The sequence below is a fragment of the Enhydra lutris genome, unplaced genomic scaffold (assembly GCF_002288905.1).
Source record: "Enhydra lutris kenyoni isolate GAN:26980312 unplaced genomic scaffold, ASM228890v2 scaffoldscaffold14, whole genome shotgun sequence".
Taxonomy (NCBI): domain Eukaryota; kingdom Metazoa; phylum Chordata; class Mammalia; order Carnivora; family Mustelidae; genus Enhydra; species Enhydra lutris.
Genome location: NW_019154098.1, coordinates 9,837,663 through 9,847,441, shown reverse-complemented (window position 1 = coordinate 9,847,441; position 9,779 = coordinate 9,837,663). Strand labels below are relative to the sequence as shown.

At 42.6% G+C, this 9,779-nt stretch overlaps 1 protein-coding gene across 1 annotated transcript in view; it reads right to left on the bottom strand.

The window, feature by feature from the left end:
- The window catches only part of LOC111146660 (potassium voltage-gated channel subfamily Q member 3), a 291,159-nt gene that overhangs the window by 104,677 nt on the left and 176,703 nt on the right, over positions 1–9,779 (bottom strand). The window lies entirely within an intron of this gene.

Here is a 9,779-nt window from a genome sequence, read left to right as displayed (position 1 = left end):
TGCCTCTCTGCCTACTTGTGATCTCTGTCTGTCAAATAAATAAATAAACAAATAATCTTAAAAAAAAAAAGATGCAAACAACAGTATAAACCAAACATACCCAACAGATGTTTATAAAACATTCCATCCAAGAAGAGCAGAGCACATGTTCTTCTCAAGTACATGTGGAATATTCCCTAGGATCACTATACGGTAGGCCATAAAACAAATTTCAAAATATTTAAAAGGACTAAAATAATACAAAATATGCCTAACCACCATGGAACAAAGTTAATAATAAAGAGATCTGGGAAATTTTAAAATACGTGGAAATTAACACACTCTTAAATAATCAAGGAGCCAAAGAAGATGCCTCTCTGCCTACTTGTGATCTCTGTCTGTCAAATAAATAAATAAACAAATAATCTTAAAAAAAAAAAGATGCAAACAACAGTATAAACCAAACATACCCAACAGATGTTTATAAAACATTCCATCCAAGAAGAGCAGAGCACATGTTCTTCTCAAGTACATGTGGAATATTCCCTAGGATCACTATACGGTAGGCCATAAAACAAATTTCAAAATATTTAAAAGGACTAAAATAATACAAAATATGCCTAACCACCATGGAACAAAGTTAATAATAAAGAGATCTGGGAAATTTTAAAATACGTGGAAATTAACACACTCTTAAATAATCAAGGAGCCAAAGAAGAAAGCACAAGGAAGGTTAGAAATTACTTCAAAATTAGTAAACAAAACCATGACAGACAAAAACTTATGGGATGCAGCAAAATTGGTGCTTAGATTTAAATTTATAGTTGTAAATGGCTACATTAAAAAAGAAAGATCTCAAATAACCTAACCTTCTATCTTGAGAAACTAGAAAAATAATAGCAAATGACCCCTCAAAGAGGCAGAAAAAAAGAAGAAAATAATGACTAAAGCAAAAATGATGAAATAGACTATAGAAAAACAATAGAAAAAATCACTGAAACCAAAAGTTGATTTTTCAAAAAGATCAACAAAATTGTTAAGCCTTTAGAAAAGGAAGACAAAGAAAAAAAGGTGTCTCAAGTTATGAAAATTAGGCATGAAAGAGAAAACATCACTAACGACTTTACTGAAATAAAAAGGATTAAGATAAAAAAAAAAGCCCTGAGTAGTTGTATGCCAACAAACTAGATAACACAGATGAAATAGACAAGTTCCTAGAAAAATACAAACTATGAAAACTGGCTCAAGAAAATATAGAAAATCTGAATAGATGTTAACAGGTAAAGAGATTGGATTACTAACCATGAAACATCCTCTCCCAACAAAAAAACCCAGGATCAGATGGCTTCACTAGTGATTTCTACCAAACATTACCAAAGAACCAATACTTTATAAACTCCTATTTAAAAAAAAAAAGAAGAGAGAACTCTTACTAACTCATTCTATTACCCTGATACCCAAACCAGGTAAAGACATCACATGAAAACTACAGATCAGTATCTATTATCAATACAGATGCAAAATACCTCAACAAAACACTGGCAGACTGAAACCAGTAACAAGTGAAAAAAAAATCACACATTATGACTAAGTGTGATTTATCCCAGTAACACAAATTTGGTTTCACATATGTAATTAGTCAATGTAATATGCCATATTAATAAAATAAAGGGCAAAAGAAACACATGATCATCTCAGTAGACACAGAAAAAGCATTTGACAAAATCTGACAACTTTTATGAAAAAAAAAAAAAAAAAACAAAAACAAAAAACCTCAACAAATTAGAATAGAATCTGGTAGATTCTAGAATATATCTGGGTGGCTCAGTCAGCTAAGAATCGGATGCTTGATCTCAGCTCAGGTTTTGATCTCAGGGTAATGAATTCAAGCCCTCACTGGGCTCCACGCTGGGTGTGGAGACTACTTAAAAACAAAACAAAACAAAACAAACAAACAAACAAGCAAAAAAAAACAAGGACAGAATTTGTTAAAAGGTATCTGCAAACCTAAAGCTAACACCATACTTAATATATGGTAAAATATGAATGCATGTCTCCCCAAATCAGGAACAAGATAAGTATGTCTTACCACATCTATTAACATTGTACTAGAGGGGGGCGCCTGTGTGGTTCAGTGGGTTAAAGCCTCTGCCTTCGGCTCAGGTCATGATCCCAGGGTGCTGGGATCCAGCCCCGCATCAGGCTCTCTGCTCAGCAGGGAGTCTGCTTCCCTTCCTCTCTCTCTGCCTGCCTCTGCCTACTTGTGATCTCTGTCTGCCAAATAAACAAAATCTTTAAAAAAAAATTAAAAAAAAAAAACAAAACATTGTACTAGAGGTTCCACCCCAGATAGTAAGGCAAGAAAAAGAAATAAATGCATCCGAATTAGAAAGGAAGAATAAAGCTATCTTTGTGTGCAAATGACATAACCTTGTATATAGAAAATTCCAAGGAATCCGCTAAAAAAACCATTAGAACTCACAAATGAAATCAGCAAAGTCACAGGATACAGATCAATATGCAAATATGACATATTTTTTATCCACAAAATCAATGAACAAACTGAAAATTAAATCGAGAACACAATTTTAAATGGCATCAAAAAGAATAAATTAATTAGAAATATATTTAACAAAAATATGTAACATTTGTGCACTGGAAACTACAACACACTGTTGAAATTTTTTGCAATCATTTTTTAAAATTTAAGTTAATGTTAAGACACCTGTGTTCATGGAGTAAACTTCATATTGTTAACAGGAAAATTCTCCCCAAATTGATCTATAGACTCAATGCAATCCCTGTCAAATTCCAGCTGTCTTTTTGCAGAGATTGACAAGTTGAGACCATCGGGCTCCGATTTGACCTGTCTTTCCAATTTTCTTCTCCAATTACGCATGTCAATTCCAAATATAATGAGGAGGTTGCTCAAAATGCATACTAAGTTCTGTTTATTCTTTTATATCTGAACTGTGGGATAAAAGAGCGGTGTCCTCCTTTGCCAAAAGGAATAATTATTTCTTCACTTAATTATTGATTGAAGAAATACTAAGTGTCATTGTTCTATAAGCTATACAGCCACGGATATATCTGTATATCTGAGAACAGAGCAGGAAAACATTCCCTCCTCTCAAGGAATTTATACTCCACCAGGAATATAGGCAATTAAAAAATAAGCGATGAATGTGTGTTATATCAGATTTTGATAAATGCTATGGACAATAATCTGTTTAGATAAAAGAGAAAGGATGTGAGTGTCTATGGGGGAATAAAAGATGTGTGGGAGTGGGTGGCTGGGGTAGCATTACCTGGAAAAAGGCTTCTAAGAATGAAGGAGACTTTTAGTCCATGAGACTTTCTTGCTTCTCACCAGGAAACACTATTTTACTCCCATACTTATAAAACAGCAGCTAAAATCAAATGTTACCTGCTTAGAGCCGCCATAGTTCTTCATGAGTCCATTTCTGCTTTGAATCGTCCAGCCCTTCACCATCAATTATCCACCCACCCACCCACCCACCCATTATCTGGCCATCCAATCATATTCCAACTTGCCATTCATTGATTCATTCTTTTATTACTGAGACATAGTTCACATACCATAAAAGTCACTTTCTTTCTTTTTTTTTTTTTTAAAGAATTTATTTATGTTTGTGAGAAAGAGAGAGTGTGTGTGAGCACAAAATAGGGAAGTGGCAGTGGAAGAGGGAGAAACAGACTCCCCACTGAGCATGGAGCCCAAGGCAGTGTTTGATCCCAGGACCCCAGGATCATGACCCCAGCTGAAGGCAGATGTCTAACTTACTGAGCCACCCAGATGCCCTTCGAGTATGAATTCTTTTTTTTTTTTAATTTTATTTTTTATAAACATATAATATATTTTTATCCCCAGGGGTACAGGTCTGTGAATCGCCAGGTTTACACACTTCACAGCACTCACCATAGCACATACCCTCCCCAATGTCCATAATCCCACCCCCCCTCCCAAATGGAACTAGAGGGTATCATGCTTAGCGAAATAAGTCAATCGGAGAAAGACAACTATCATATGATCTCCCTGATATGAGGGAGAGGAGATGCAACATGGGGGGTTAAGGGGGTAGGAGAAGAATAAATGAAACAAGATGGGATTGGGAGGGAGACAAACCATAAGTGACTCTTAATCTCACAAAACAAACTGAGGGTTAAAAGTCACTTTCTAAAGTGTACAATTCGTTGGGTTGAAGTAAATTCAGAGTTGGGCAACCATCACCACCACCTACTGCTAGAAATACCAAACTCATACCAATTCACCATTCTCAACAGACTTACTAAAATTTGAGTCTATACTAAAGAGGCCTGAGGCAAAAGAGAAGCTGGGGCTTTGGAACAGGCATGCGGTTCGGCTCTGTATCCGGAACGGGTTGAGGAAAGTACAGGGTATGGTGAGGTGGGTCCTAAAGGCATCAAACCATGTTGATGTATTAGTTTTCTCCCTGAAGACTGAGGTGCCTCCTCCCTCTTATGCTTTGGAGTAGAGCCCCCTTCACAAGCACCTGCTTCTCTGCTCCATCTACCCTGTCTCCTCCAGCAGGCTCCACTTAGCTAAATGACCCTGCACAACCCACCCCACATGTAGCCCAGGCCCCTGTGACCGGCCCACACCCACACCCTCAGCTCTGCAACAGGCTTCCCAAATGGTGGAAGAAGTTTTGAAGCTTGGAAGAGAAGGGAAATGTGCAGTCTTCCCCCACCTTCCTTTGAAGAGGTGAGTGGCAGGATTTTTGGGGTGGGAGGCACAGTGGAGCCCCAGCTGCAGAAGTAGGTGCACCTGGGAGAACAGGGGAGTGATGATAGTTTTGGGGAGCCTGGGGGGTGGGGGATCAAAGTTGACCTTGTTGCTCCAACTGTGTAGCTCCCTGTTTCCAGCTTTCATTTGCACAGTTGCTGGATGCCACACTGACACCAGGGTCAGGGACTTAGGCTGCTCTGCTGGTTCACACCTTAGCCATACAATAAAGCTCTTCATGTGATGTGTCAGGACAGGGACTAGGTGAAGGGAGTGAGACAAGCACCTCATGCACACACAGTCATAGCAGCATGACTCACAATTGCTGAAAGTGGATGCCCCCCAGACCTCCATCAAAGTAGATGAACAGCATACAGTCTCCCCATACGGTGGCGTCTTCTGTGGCAATGACAAGGGAGGACATACTGGCACATGCTACAATATGGATGAATCATGGAAAGAATAAGTGAAAGGAGCAGGATACAGGTGTATTATGGAAAATATGGAATGTCCAGAACGGCAAATCTACAGAGAAGGAGATGAGTGGCTACCAGTGTCTGCGGAGAAGGAAGAATGGAGAGTGACGGCTAATGGGTATAAGGTTTCCCTTGGGGGTGATAAAATGCTCTAGATTTCATTTTGATGACAGCTGCACAACTCTAGGAACACATCAGATACCGCTGAATTATATACTTTAAATGGGTAAACTGTAGAGTATGTGAATTTGATCTCAATAAAACTGTTATAAGAACCAATTTAAGGAGATGCCCCAAATCTCAGCAACCCAGATATTTAATGCAATATTTAAAAAGCCACAAATAATATAAAAAGTCCTTGTTTAAGTGACGGGATATGACTGTGCAGTTGACATGACTGGTCCTCACTCAACTTCCCCTCACCCTGGCTCTGCATAGCAAATTCGCGTGTATTCTAACCTCTGCATTTGCCATAGTAGGCACCTTGGCAAAGGGATTATAACCTGCAGGGAGAGGGGATATTCAAGGGGCTTCCACTTCCGTATTCATAGTATTTTATTTCTCAAGTTGGGTGGTGAGTCCATGGGTGTTTATTGTATTATACTCTTTTTTTTTTTTTTAGATTTTATTTATTTATTTAACAGAGAGAGAGAGAGAGAGAGAGATCACAAGTAGACAGAGAGGCAGGCAGAGAGGGGGGTGAAGCAGGCTCCCCGCAGACAGAGAGCTCGATGCGAGGCTCGATCCCAGGACTTTGGGATCATGACCTGAGCCGAAGGCAGAGGCTTAATTCACTGAGCCACCCAGGCGCCCCTGTATTATACTCTGTTTTTTTGAACATTAGAAGTAATTCATTAAAATTTTTTTGAGTTTATTATTTTTTTTTAATCTCTACACCCAATGTGAGGTTCAAACTCTCAACCCCAAGATCAAGGGTCATGGACTCTTCAGACTGAACCAGTCTGGGCCCCTAATTCATAAAAATTTTAAAATATTTCCTCCCAAAGGTAATTATTAAAAAAAATTGCATCACCGTTAAGGAAGTTAAAGCTTATATAATCAATATCACAGAGGAACTACTCCAAATCCTCCATTGGGGAATCCAGAACGCAATGGCAATTCAATCTCTCTGACAACAAATGTCTCTCAATGTGCCCATGCTGGGGAAATGTACAGAGGTGCGTGGTGGCCAAGATCTGCCTCATTCATTCAAACTTGCATTCACCCTGTATTTACTGAACACTGCTGCCATGCCAGCCATGTGCCAGGGGCTGCGGATTCATGGAGGAGCTGAGAAGGCTCCAGAATTCCAAGGACTCACTGTCTTACCTGGCACAGACACGTGAGGAGATGGAGAAGTAGACAATACAGTATGGTGTGTGGCATGATAGATCTGAGCCCTCAGCAGAGATACCGTGATGGCTTCTGTGGGGAAGTGACCTCTGAAGTGAGGAGTTCTGGGTGACTGGTAGGGGAAGAACATTGCAGGCAGCTGGAACAGTGTGTACGAAAGGAAGAGGGCTGCACCAGCATGCTGCATGCTGGGAAGGCACCCTGCGCCATGATATGCTGTTGAGAATGAAGATGCTCGCTAGGGAGGGTGGGGGCCAAAACACAAGATACTTCGTTCCCCCTTGATACCACAGAGCTGCCACATCAGGCTTGGACTGGCTACTTCCAGACTTCATGTACATGAAGGAAAGAGAAATGACTTGGTTTTGTTGCTTAGGCTTTATGTTTTAGACACTGGAACCGAAACCTAACTGAAATACCAATACCATTTATTGCTCTTATCACGTGGAAGATAGCCTGCTAAGTCCTTTAAACGAACTGACATGTTTAATTCGGCCAATGACCATGTGAGTGGGTAAATCACTTTAGTCCGGAGACCCGAGTTACTGAGGTCTGAGGGAACTTGCCCAAGAATCTGCATTAACTAGGAGGTGGAACTGGGGTTAACTGATCTGACCCTAAAGCCAATACACCCTGCATCCCATAACAGTCTCCTACTGAGGCAGTATTGGGCTCCAGCAGGTTTGGGCTGGCATCACGCCTTCATCCTGCTGCTCTAGTGCTGATGTCACCACTAGTTTAGAAGCTGAGCAAGGACCATGTGGCTGGGCTGGTCCAGCTCTCACAGCTCGGTCCCGGGCCTGGCATCGGCCTGGCAACCCATCCATGTCTAGGCAATAATGTCAGTTCTCGGTGTGCTCTCCCAAGGACTCACTTCCTGGGGCTGGACCCCCATCTCTGGCCCTAGAGCCCTGCTTCCCATAAAGGTACTGACTTGATGCTGTTTGCTATACTCTGTGTCCCCACTGCTCTTGAGTTTCCATGTGCTGCTTTCATGGGCACTGGCCCAGCCTTAGCAGGTTGGTGCTAAGCATGTCTCCCACATGGGGCTGGTTTTCTTGGCCATTACCTTCAATGCCAGAGGCATCTGGGACCAAAATAACCCAAGCTTGTGCTTTTAGACCTGTGCGCTGTGTGACTTTGGGCATGACACTTAACCTCTCTGAGCCACAGTAGTCTCACTTGTAAAGTGGGAATAGCTACCTTATGGGGCTGTTGAAAGGGTAGGCAGTAATGAAAGTATGGAGCCCAGCAAAGTGCCTAGCACATACTAGATGCTCAATGAATCATAGCTATTGTTAAGGCATTCTAGAATAAGGAAACTGAGCTAATTTCCACTGAATCTGGGAGTTTGGGGATGTTACTGGCCATTTATCCTGTTTCTCTGGATGAAACAGGCCCTCTGTATTTCCAAACAGGAAGTCTGTATTTGCTTGTAAAACCAGGCCACCTGATGTCAACCAGAATGCTGAGAACCTCAGGAGGGGGTGTTCACCGCACAACAATATTTCCCTGGCGATGAGTCCATCTGTTACTTCCGGGCTCTCCCAGGACCCTGAATTGCTGGGTTAGGTCAAGGGGGCTTTGCCTTCCTTCTGGTCTCACTTTTTGGCTGGTGTCTGCCATCTCCAGGGCCACAAACTGGTCTTCCTAACCCCAGACAATGTCTGAGATGCACGACCGATTGCCATGGAGACGGGACTTTTCCCACGGAGGCTCGTGTGTCACACACTGTGTATCAGCAGATTTTAACTGTGACACACGCACATCCAGACTGACGTCAGAGCCCACCACGACCTCTGCATCTACCGCTCACAGACAGCTTAGCTCATACGGCTTTTTAATGGCATCATATGAGTCAGTTTGCCTTAAATCTCTGGGATTGTGGGATTGTTCCCCCGCCCCCCCAAGAACAAGGTGAGGAGACATACACACATGCCTTGAACGTCAGTGTTTTTTTGTGTCTCTCTCTGCTGTCATCACCTACCCTGTGAGCTCCTGGGGCTTCGGGTTTTACCCTTTACTTTCCGGTCTGTTCTCCAGCCCCGAGGTGGCAAGCCAAGTAGGCCAGAAAGAGTCAGGCAGCAGCTCAGCTGTCACATAGCAGCTGGGGACCTTTGCTAGGCAGTTCATCTCTCCAAGCCCCGGGTTTCTCTTCTATGAAAAAGGGAGTTAGATGTCGTACCTCCCAAAGTGTAGGCAGGAACAAATGATACATTTTATCTAAGGTGCCTTTCAGGTAGTGGAGCCTCATTTGGTGCTACGTTAAAGTCACTATGTACGGAGTGAAAGCATTTGCTGACTGCGGTGATTGGTGGACAGATCACAGAGACGGAACAGAAAACTTCCCAAGTAGCCTAAGTGATAGAAGAAGACCAGTCATCTCTGGACCGTCTTGGGGGCTCGGGGGCGGGGCGGGTAGGGGACAAAAATTTACTGAGCATCTCTTCTGAGCCAGGAGCTGAGATTACATTTTTTTTTAAAGATTTTATTTATTTATTTGTCAGAGAGAGAGAGAGAGAGAGGGAGAGAGAGCAAGCACAGGCAGACAGAATGGCAGGCAGAGGCAGAGGGAGAAGCAGGCTCCCTGCTGAGCAAGGAGCCCGATATGGGACTCAATCCCAGGACGCTGGGATCATGACCTGAGCCGAAGGCAGCTGCTTAACCAACTGAGCCACCCAGGCGTCCCCTGAGATTACATTTTATCAAATAATCTCTCTGTGACCATGCATTATTGTGCTTGTTTTACAGATGGGAACATAGGGACCATGCTGCAAACTCTTCATCACGACTTGTTTTTTCTTCTTTTGGACGCTCAGACTACAAATCCCAGGCTGCCTTGCAGTGGGAGTGGCCAGTGGAGTGGGCGTAAAGTGACCTATACCCATTAGGTCCTGGTGCTTCAAGCCTGCTATACGTGCCTCCCCACCCTGCCCCTTTGGGCAGGAAGCAGAATGCTCCAGAGGCCTGGAGCAGCGGTCCTCAAACTTGAGCTGTTTCAGAACTTCTGGAGAGTGTGTGGAAGCCCAGATTTCTAGGCTCCTCTCCCCTCAATGTTCTGATTCAGTAGGTCTAGGATAAAGCCCGAGAATGTGCCCTTCTGACAAACTCCCAGATGAGGCTGCTGGTTCAGGACCACACTTCAAGAATGTCTATTCTGAGGGATGACCAAGCTACAGGATAAAAAGTGCCCAAGTCCCTGA